General features: G+C 37.5%; 1 pseudogene; it reads left to right on the plus strand.

The window, feature by feature from the left end:
* Positions 1–9,476: 9,476 nt before the first annotated feature.
* On the plus strand, positions 9,477–10,104 carry LOC101587022 (annotated as a pseudogene).
* Positions 10,105–10,364: the final 260 nt, after the last annotated feature.

Genomic DNA, 10,364 nt, shown 5'->3' on the forward strand with positions numbered 1-10,364 from the left:
GCTCATAGACTACATGAACTCAGAGTCACAGGGGGCAACGACATCGTGCTGCAGTGAGCACGGTGTTTGGTTCCACTCAGTCCGCAGCAAAATACTGTGGCCCCTGGGAACTATCACTCCCCAGTCATTTTCCAACTTATTTGCCCTTTTCTGTTTCCACTAAAAAGATTGAGAAAGAAAGAGTACTTCCCAATCCTCCCTTTCACCTGGGAATAGCTCTGCTGTCAAGTTCTAGCTAAAAATATGAAGGGAAACATGTATCAGGGCAGGCTTTTTAGACTTTTCCATTCATGAGAATCACCTGTGTTCCTTGTCATGGGCCTGAACCTGAAGTAGTCATCTAGTCAGCTGGCACATGGCATGCAAGTTTACAGGTGAAGGCAGTGCTGTGTCTTGAGAATCACAATTTGTGATCACAAAGTATTAAAGACTCTTGACAAGGATTTTCCTCCTTGATTGGGATGGAGGCATGCAAAAGAAAGATTTGATTGTAGGATTGTCAGCATCTCATAGCTAACAGGGATAGAAGCCAGTGTGCTGAGAATAGTAGAAAGGAATAGAAACTTCCCAAGTCTTTGACTAGGTCATTATGCCATGAAATTTTAATTTCTCTAAGTCTTAGACTTCTTGTTTGGTGAAATAATAAATATTATGTTTAATTCACTACTTGTCTATAATATTTTGTATTACATACAGCCAAAAAGTTCTTATCTATTATGCATATTAAATGGATCCATCCAAAACCAGGCTTGTAATCCATTATTCCAGGTGCCCACCTCATCTAACAGTCCTTGTCACAGGGCCTGGAGGATGGGAATCCTATGACTGCAAACAATATTCCATCATGCTGCTGGCAAGGTACATATTCATAGGATTGTGAAAAACCTCTTCTTCAACCTCTGACACAAAATTGGAAAAAAAAGAGAATGTAGAGGGACAAAAGATTTTGAAGTGTTTCTTCTATTTTCTTATTCTTCTCGTTAAACTATCCTGAGGACTGAGATCATCAGTGACTGCTTAGGATAGAACTCAGAAGGTGAAGATAGCTATTGAAACTTATTAGCACCCAGAAGTATCATTCGATGTTTAATATTGAGGACATTGGTTAAACAATTACAAAATGTTCGCTAATTTACATTGTTTTGGAAAATTATAACATTTGCTTCTCTTAGTATTGAACAGAGTAGATGCAACTTGTAGAAAATGAATTTTTAATTTGTTTTAAGTATATTTTATCCCTAAAGAGTATTTATCTCTCTGGTTCTATCAAAGTATTAGTTTTTCTCTACCATCTCATTTTTTCAATGTAATAGTGAGATTATAGTCCTATCTGCTGTGAAAAATATATAGCAGTAGCTTAGATTGGATAGAAACATATGTATACTTCATTTTATAACATAAGTATAAACAATCCAAGAAAAATAGGCAGCTCTTTGGTGTCAAGGACTTACAGTTTTTATATCTCATATCTTATTGCCCCACTGGTCAGTGGCTTCCATCTTATGAACCATGATGGATGCCCAAACTCCTACCATTATAACTTCATTCCAGCCATCCAGGATTGGGGAAGAAGAAATAAAAGGGATAATCTTCCACTTAATATATGAACTTTTAGGGACTTTGTGCCCAGGTAAAACTAAGTTTTATAACTAAAGAAGTAAAGAATGAATGAGTAGTAACATGAGAGACACATAATCTCTGCCATATTCATTAGCCAGCTGTCCTTGCACAATAGTAAAAAAACCAAAAAACAAAAAACAAGTTGTCCTTTAAAAACACCTTCAGGTTTTTAGTTTCCACTGGGAAACAATCTCTTTCCTTTCTAATAGTGGTGTTTTCTCCAATTAAATGTAGCTTTGTAAAGAAGTCTTACACTAACTCCACATTGTAATTATTTCCTTTTTCTCCCTTTTAAGTTCAATTCCATTTAATTTGATATCTTCTCAGACTTGAATTCACAAAATTCTGGTCAGGGTAATAAAAAAAAAATCCTGTACTCTCCCAAAGTGTGTGTAGGAGGTACCAAGCTAGGAACTCTTGATGATCACCTGAAGAACTTGACAAATATGGAAAAAATACTTTCCTGTGATCATCAAGTGTATCAAGCAGCCTGAGAAAACTTCTAACAGAAATAACCTGAGTGGAGGATGGAATCTTCTGACAAGTTGGTTTATTTGTAGTACTGAAGGGCAGGACAAAGGTAAGGATGATTTTGAGCATAATCACATTTCTGTCTTTTACTTTGATCTTTACACCATGACCTCATATTTGAGCTCAGAGACAAAAAGGACTACAGTTTTAAAAATTAAAACAAAGGAAATAAAACTGTTTGGAGTGCATGGCATTGTTATATTGGTACTAAAAACTTCCATGGCAAGATGAGGGGCATTTGCATTCATTGTGGTTGTGGACTCACAGTTTAGATGTTGTTTGTTGCTCTTAGCATATGGCATTGCCGTTTAGGCTCACCAGTACCAAGTGTAGCAGTGTGGACACCTCTAGGAGGTGTTACTGAAGGGGCTGCTGCTTTGTCCATTGCCATTGCCATAGTGATTTGGAGCAAAATAGAAGATCACAGATGGTACAGTGCAGGCAAAAGATTTGGCTTCAAATCACAGCAAGAGTTTCCTGGGAACTTTTAAAACTATTTCTGGAACAATTTGAGGCTTATTGGCTTTTCTACAAAGCAGATGGAATACAATCAGAGAAATACTTATTTGTAATTGTCATTTTTTCCTTCTTACTATGATTGTTATGAGAATTTCTTCTTCATTCAGTAGTCCTCTTGATTCTACATTTTTCCAACAGTATTGAATGAATATGGCTACAAGAAAGTCCATTTGATCTTATCTTCTGCAGGTTAATGCTTCACATTTACCTCCTATTCTCATTCTCCAAAACAACTACAACCTTGAGGAAGTTGAGGAGTGACAATAATTACTGTATATCCAGAAAAAGAAGAAACTATTGCTAAACAGCCACGCAACTGCTACAGTAGTGAACTGTAAATCATGTGATAATACTTCTACGTTGCATCCATCACTGTCTTTCCTCATCTAGTGCAGCTCTTCATAACTTACTCAGATACAGATGTGCCTATTAATGAATGGCTTAATCTCCAAACAGTATAAAAGAAACCATTATCTGTTGACTTGCATTACACTGAGAAATTGGCCATGCAGCAAAAAGGCATCACAGGGTCTCACTACACAGATCGGACTCACAGTGATTCTCCTGTTTTCAGTCTCCCAAGCACGTATAGATATAACTTGTACTCAACCATATACTTCACAGTGGGAATAAGGGCGGAGGATTAAAATGACTTCTCTTTTTAATTCTTAACATTTAAGATGTAAGAGTAAGAAATTTTCCTAAGTGAAGACTCTGTCCTTACTGTATCTCTGAGGAGTTAGGGAAATACAGATCCACAGTGATTGGTATAACACAGGGGAAAAGGGTAAATCACATTAACTGTTAAAAGGAATAAAAACTTCTTTTTTTTGTTTTAAATCTTCTTTCTTTATTTGGCACAGGGTCCTACTATGCAGCTCAGGTTTGTAGGGATCCTCCTGTCTCAGGCTTCCCAGGTGGGATTACAGGCCTGCACCACCATCTCTGGTTTCGGTGGCTGGCACGGCAGGTCAGGAGTTCTGGGGCCACACAGCATGCAGAACCCAGGATCAATCTGGGTCCTTGAGCTTGCCAGGCAGGTACTTAGATCACCAAGCTATCTCCCTGGTACCAGGTTCTTTTTCCTGAAAAAAATTCTATTGAATCCCCATTCTGCTGGATTTATAGCTCAGTGGCATAAGCACCTGCCTGGTAAGCACAAAGTCCTGAGTTCAATTACTGCTACCAAAAATTTTTTACCTGTTTTATGACATTTTGTTCTGGCATCCTATTGAACCTAAAATACCTGGTCATTGCTGTCTAATTAATATGTTGGAATTAGAACTTTTATATAGTTTCCAGAATGTATACGTGAATAAATTAATATATTTTGCACTGTAGAAAATTATCTTTTACCACTACTTATTGGTGATATTTTGCCTGATGTTAGGATTCCAAAACTTAACTAATGCATTAAACTAACAATAACTATAGCAAGATATACTCTATTAGATGTAAATCCATGATGATAGTTTTTCTAGAAATAATCTTGCAACTAAGTGGAACAAATTACATAAAATAATGCCCAAGATGCTCTAGCAGTCTTGTTTATCAAACTGAAATGTCAGGAGAATGTTCAAGTTAATCATGAGACAATGCCTGAATGAAATGATGGTATAAAAATAGGTGAGAAGACTACATCACATGTGGAAAAATTTTATACTAAAAATTAACTGATTACTAAGACACTAAATTGTGTGGAGATCATTATTATAACTGTGAAAATATGCATAAGAATAAGTAGTAATTGTGTTAAAGTGGTGGTTGGTTAGTTTTTCCTTAGTGTATATTTTCATTCTCTTGTCATGTTGCTTCTAAATTAAAATATGTGGCAATGATATTTGCAACATTAAATGTTGAATAAAATGTGTTAGAGAGGACCACATAAAGTTTGCCTAACCATTACGAAAGAGAGTTCAAAGGACAAGATGGTAAGAACAAAAGCCAGTATGGTTAGATAAAGAGTAGAGATTTAACTTAGCATGATGAGCCAGTGAGAAATAAATTTCTAGCCCTACAGCAAATGTTTCTTTGCACAGCTCCTTGCTCAACAGAATGCGGACGGCTGTTCTCCCGCCCAGCAGGGAGGAGGCGCACCTGGAAGGAGGCGACTCTTGCACGATTCCTCTCTGGTCTTTGTAAACATGAATGCTATGTTTTTGTACGACACACCCAAATGAGAGGGTGCCAAACACAGGAGAAATATAAAGGAGAACAAGCAAAGAGCTAAGCACAGGAGTGTTTTGAAAGGAAATGTCATGTCAGGCCTTGGCTCAAAGAAAACAGTCTTTTCATCAAGGAACGTGTTCACAGAACTACTAAATGCATGTTCAGTCTCAGGAATAAAACCCATCTGTTTAAGGTTAACGTGTGTAATATTTCAAAGGAAGGAACACAGAATGCAAATATATATTGTAGAACAAAAATCTAGGATAACTAGGACTTTCTCTGAGAGTTTACTCTCTGTACCAAATAAGATACAGCAGTAACATAACCACAATAGAGCAGGTACACAGTATATTATGTTTGAGAAAAAAGGATGTTAAGCTGAAAACCAAGTCTATGATCACACAGTATGAAATGCCAAACTTTTATGAATAAAACTGACTAAAGAAAAAATTACATATCTATAATTATCCTAAAGTTTAGTGATAGAAATGCAATATGCTAAAATCAAAACTTCGGTAGACTATTTGACTACAACAAGGTTCTATTTGTGATGTACTTTAACAGTCAAGATCTACTAATTTATATTTGGGCACTGGCATTTAATAAGTGTATAAGCAGCAGGGGAAATGGCTCAGTATAATAAGTTCTTGCCTGGCAGGCGCAAGGGCCTGAGTTCAATCCCCAGTTCCACCAAAATAAAAAATAAAAAAATTTTAAAAAGTATAAGCATATAAAATAATGTATTTGAAAAAGCAAGCCTGAGTAAAAGAATATTAACTTGGTGCTGGGGATGGCTCAGCAGACTAAATGTTTCTCTGGCAAGTGCAAGGGTCTGAGTTCAATCCCCCATTCCACAAAAAAAAAAAAAAAAAAGAACATTAATGGCTAGATTGAGGGCTGCTTTTTCATGGCTAAGATTCATGCAACTAAATACAGAGCTTATCAGAAATCATTAACTGGAAAGAAAAAAAATCAGCTGCTACTGGAAAATGACACAAATATTGCACCTGTGTTAATAAGCACACTTTTGTATGTCTGTCTAATTTGGAAGAAGTTGCTTGTCAGTCCATTTTGGGTGGCTGTGGCACCCAATAAGGTGAATATTAGTCACAGGTGGCTAGTGTAATAAAATGTGAGTTATTAAATTTGATGTTAAATTCATTTCAAGTGCCAATGGCCACATGTGCCTGGTGTGTAATAAGCTTATAAAACATTCCCTTTACCACCGATAGTGTTGTTTACTAGCACCAATTTGGGCAACTGTAAGAGATACAGACCCTACAGTAATCTTGGGTTTGGGGTAGTAAAACTGTAAAGTGGCATAGAGATCTGAACACAGAGGCAAAAGTTAAAGAAAAGCTAAACTGACCTTGCAAAGACAGACTGTTGGTTACAGAAATCTCTGAAGGAATTTTCCAAATATGAACATCTGATATTCAGTATAAACTTCTCAACATCTCACCGACAACTTTTGTTACAAATATTCAGTAAAATATTAATACAACATCACACATCAGTGCTGCTTAGGATGACACAGGCCGTGTGATATTCTGGGGGTAGAAAGAAGACTAGAGCTTAGAAATTCAAGAGAAGTAAGAACTAAAGATCACAGGTAACAGGGAAAAAAAAATCACAGTTATCCCAGCAGCGCCATTACGCCATTTCTTCTGTGAGAAGAAATCCCCAGAAAGGTGTTGGAAGTGGCTTTTATTCAAATTAATCAAAAGTGACCCCAACTAATCCTAGAATTGCTTCAATTTCCAAATTGATATAAGTTTACCTATGTGAAATATACTATCAATTACAATTCCTGGTTTGGATTTTCTGGGTGACACTTTCTTTGGTACTAGGAAAGATAAAGAACTTGGATATAGTCTCTATTTATCCAGTTTAGAAAATGCTTAGATTTAAGAGACCTTGAGATAATTTTTATGAAGTGGGGATTTCTCAACTGCCAAAATGAGGCTGATTGTGAAACTGTCTCTTAGCTCTCGTTTAACTCTATGCTTGCTCTTTGCTGCCACGTTCTGAAACATTAGTAATAGAAGCGACTTTCCCGCAGTCTACATTCTGAGATGTTCCAAATCATAATAAGATAGATGTTTGTGTCTAGAGATTTCTGAGTTTTTGACATCAGAAAGGCCTCTAAACGTCTGTGTGGGTGCAGGAATGACTGACTCTTCCTTTGTTTTTCAAAGACCAATAACATCCACCATATTAAACAGAAATGTTTATTTGTGGATTTTTTAAAAAGCCCTTTGGTCAGCCTTGCAAATAATAAAAACTGCCAAAATTAAAGGCATACCAAAATAACTATGGCATTTCCTCAGTTGAGCATAATGATTTCTTCAGAGCAGATTCCCTGCATAAACATTCAACGTTTTCTTTCCCTTCGGTAACATCTGTGAACAAGTTTACCACTTGAGAAAATAAAGGACTAATAACTATGTCCAGACATAGGTGGGCACAGGCACGGCACTAGCTCCACAAACACGCCCAGGTCCGTCAGTGGCTATTTCTGACTGACCCCCTGAGGTTTCCAGTCACACTGTGCATTTGACCTGGGAAAAGGAAACCCATGGGCCGGGGAGTCCGCATACTTGTCTCAAGGAACTGGCTTTCCGGGCAGAATGCATTCCTTGAACATATTGACTCTGAGCACAGAACATCAGCCCACGATTTATTAAAAGCAATTGTGTGTTTCCTAGGTCTAGCCAAACATTTGGTGCATGTTACACAACCCTCCAAGACCAAGCCTCAGTCCCACTCCTTTAAAAAAGTTTTCTTCATTAGCCCAATCGCCAATGAACCTGTGATATCCTGCACCAACTATTTTATGGAACATTCACTGGATACTTAATTATGTACTACTTTGTGAGAAGTCCTCTTTCTATTTGTAAAGAATAATTATTTTAAGTTTTTATTTTATTAATTTACCTCCTTTAAAATTTTTTTGCTCTGTGGCACAGCACAAGCCTGGCAAGCTCAAGGTCACGAATTCAATTTCTGGTACCAAAATCAAAAGGTTTTTCTCTTCTCCCTAATTATTTTTAACACACTTTTGTGGTAAAGGATACTTTTTGTATTTATTTGTTTTCCCTGTGTATTTTTGTCAATTTGAAAGAAAGAAAGAAAGAAGAAAGAAAGAAAGAAAGAAAGAAAGAAAGAAAGAAAGAAAGAAAGAAAGAAAATAACTGAGGGATCAGTAGGTATGTGAGGAACTCTGACACAACAGATAATCATGCATCAGAAGTTTCAGCTTAATTATGTGTAATCCTAGGTGAAGAAAGCTTACTAAATCAGTCACGTCCTAAAGAACATACAGGCTATCTTTATCATTGTTCAGCTGAAATCCAACCCTCTTCTCTGCCTCCTAACACCTGTAGTTTGGAGTCTGACCGTTGCATTTTAGTGATGTAGTTCTGAATGTAGACATAGAGCGTCTGGTTCTCATTGTATCCTGAGTATGTTTCTTACATGAGCTACGACATATTCAGTGTTGTGTAAGCCAGTAACTTTTAAATTCCATATTAGCAAAATGTTCTTTAAATTATATCTTATTTGGAAGACATTGAAGCTAGAGAAAAGAGAAAAAAATATATATATATATTTGAAATAAAATTCTAGAGTACTGAAATTATTTGGTCTGTCCAATGTAGATGAAGTTGTAAGAAGGAATGAATTATTTCAAACTTTATCCAAAAATGAGAGAAAATACAGAAAGAAAATGTCTTGCTAGAGGGGAGTTTTCTTTCCCTTCATCATTGAGGGTGGGCAGTAGGGTGTTTTAGTAAACCCAAGTCAGGAGGCAGGCTGAATTATAATAATGATGCATCAAACATGCCTACACACACAGAAAACCATTCAAGTTTGTCACCCATTGCCTCCAAAATTTCATTATGCCTATTTGTATTTCTCCTTTCTTTTTCTTTAACCTGAACCCACCATCCTCAGAGAACCTTATAACACTGTAGATTAACTTCACATTTTCTAGAATTTCATATAAGTGGAATTGTATTTTCTGCCTGCCTGTGTCTATTTGTCTTTGTCTATTTGTCTTTGTCTGTCTGTCTGTCTCTCTTCTGTCTGTCTGTCTCTCTCTGTCTCTGTCTCTCTCTGTCTCTGCCCGTCTCTCTGTCTCTGTCTCTTTGTCTCTGTCTCTCTCTGTCTCTCTCTCTCTCTCTCTCTCTCTCTCTCTCTCTCTCTCTCTCTCTTTCTCTCTCAGCTTCTTTTTTATTTTAAGTGCAGAATATATTTATTGGGGGAAAGAAAGCTCCTGTCCTAGAGAGGGACAGAAGGGGTGCCCGGAGTGGATGGTTCCCCCCTCTCAACTTCTTTCATTCAGCAAAATGATTTTGTCCTACCTGTGTTGCTATATTTATCAACGTATCAATTATTTTTGCTGCTGAGCAGTGCACCATTATATGGATATATCAAATCGGCTAATGTGTTCATATATTGTTGGGTACTTGTGTTGTTTCGGATTTTTGAACTATTACCAAAAAACTGCTTCACTGTAATTTCTCTTTGGCAAATGTCTAGGAATGGACCATCTGATAGGTGTGTTTATCTTTTTAAGAAATTTCAAAATTGCCTTCTAAAGTATATTGTGTTGCTCTTTCCAGCCAGCACCGAGCAATGGGCATCTCTCGGGACAATTGGCACAAGTGCCGCAAGACCGGGGGCAAAAGAATGCCCTATCACAAGAAGCGGAAGTATGAGTTGGGGCTCCCTGCTGCCAACACTAAGATTGGCGCCCACAGCATACACACAGTTCGAGTTCGAGGAGGCAACAAGAAGTACCGAGCCCTGCGGCTAGATGTGGGAAACTTCTCCTGGGGCTCTGAATGTTGTACTCGAAAAACAAGGATCATTGATGTTGTTTACAAGGCATCCAATAACGAGCTGGTCCGCACCAAGACCTTGGTGAAGAACTGCATTGTGCTCGTTGACAGCATGCCGTACCAACAGTGGTACGAATCCCACCATGCACTGCCCCTGGGCCGAAAAAAGGGGACCAAGCTGACTCCTGAGGAGGAGGAGATTTTAAACAAAAAACGATCAAAGAAAATTCAAAAGAAGTATGATGAAAGGAAAAAGAACTCCAAGATCAGCAGTCTTCTGGAAGAGCAGTTCCAGCAGGGCAAACTTCTTGCCTGCATTGCATCAAGACCAGGCCAGTGTGGCCGAGCAGATGGCTATGCGCTAGAGGGCAAAGAGCTGGAGTTCTATCTGAGGAAAATCAAGGCCCGGAAAAGCAAATAAACCTTCCCTCCTGGTTTAACTCATGTAATAAAGGTGTTTATTGTTCTAAAAAAATAATAAAGTATATTGTGTTATATATGTGAACAGCAGCATTTGAAAATTTAATGCATTCCATACCTTTCCCAGTACTTGATATGATTAGTTCTTTCTTTCTAGTTATTCTACTAGGTGTTAAGTGGCTTCTCATTGCAGTTACACTTGCATTTCTCTAATGACTAATGATTTTAAACATCTGTTCAGGTGGTCATTTGCTACTAGAT

Source organism: Octodon degus, unplaced genomic scaffold (assembly GCF_000260255.1).
Source record: "Octodon degus isolate 3935 unplaced genomic scaffold, OctDeg1.0 scaffold00040, whole genome shotgun sequence".
NCBI lineage: Eukaryota > Metazoa > Chordata > Mammalia > Rodentia > Octodontidae > Octodon > Octodon degus.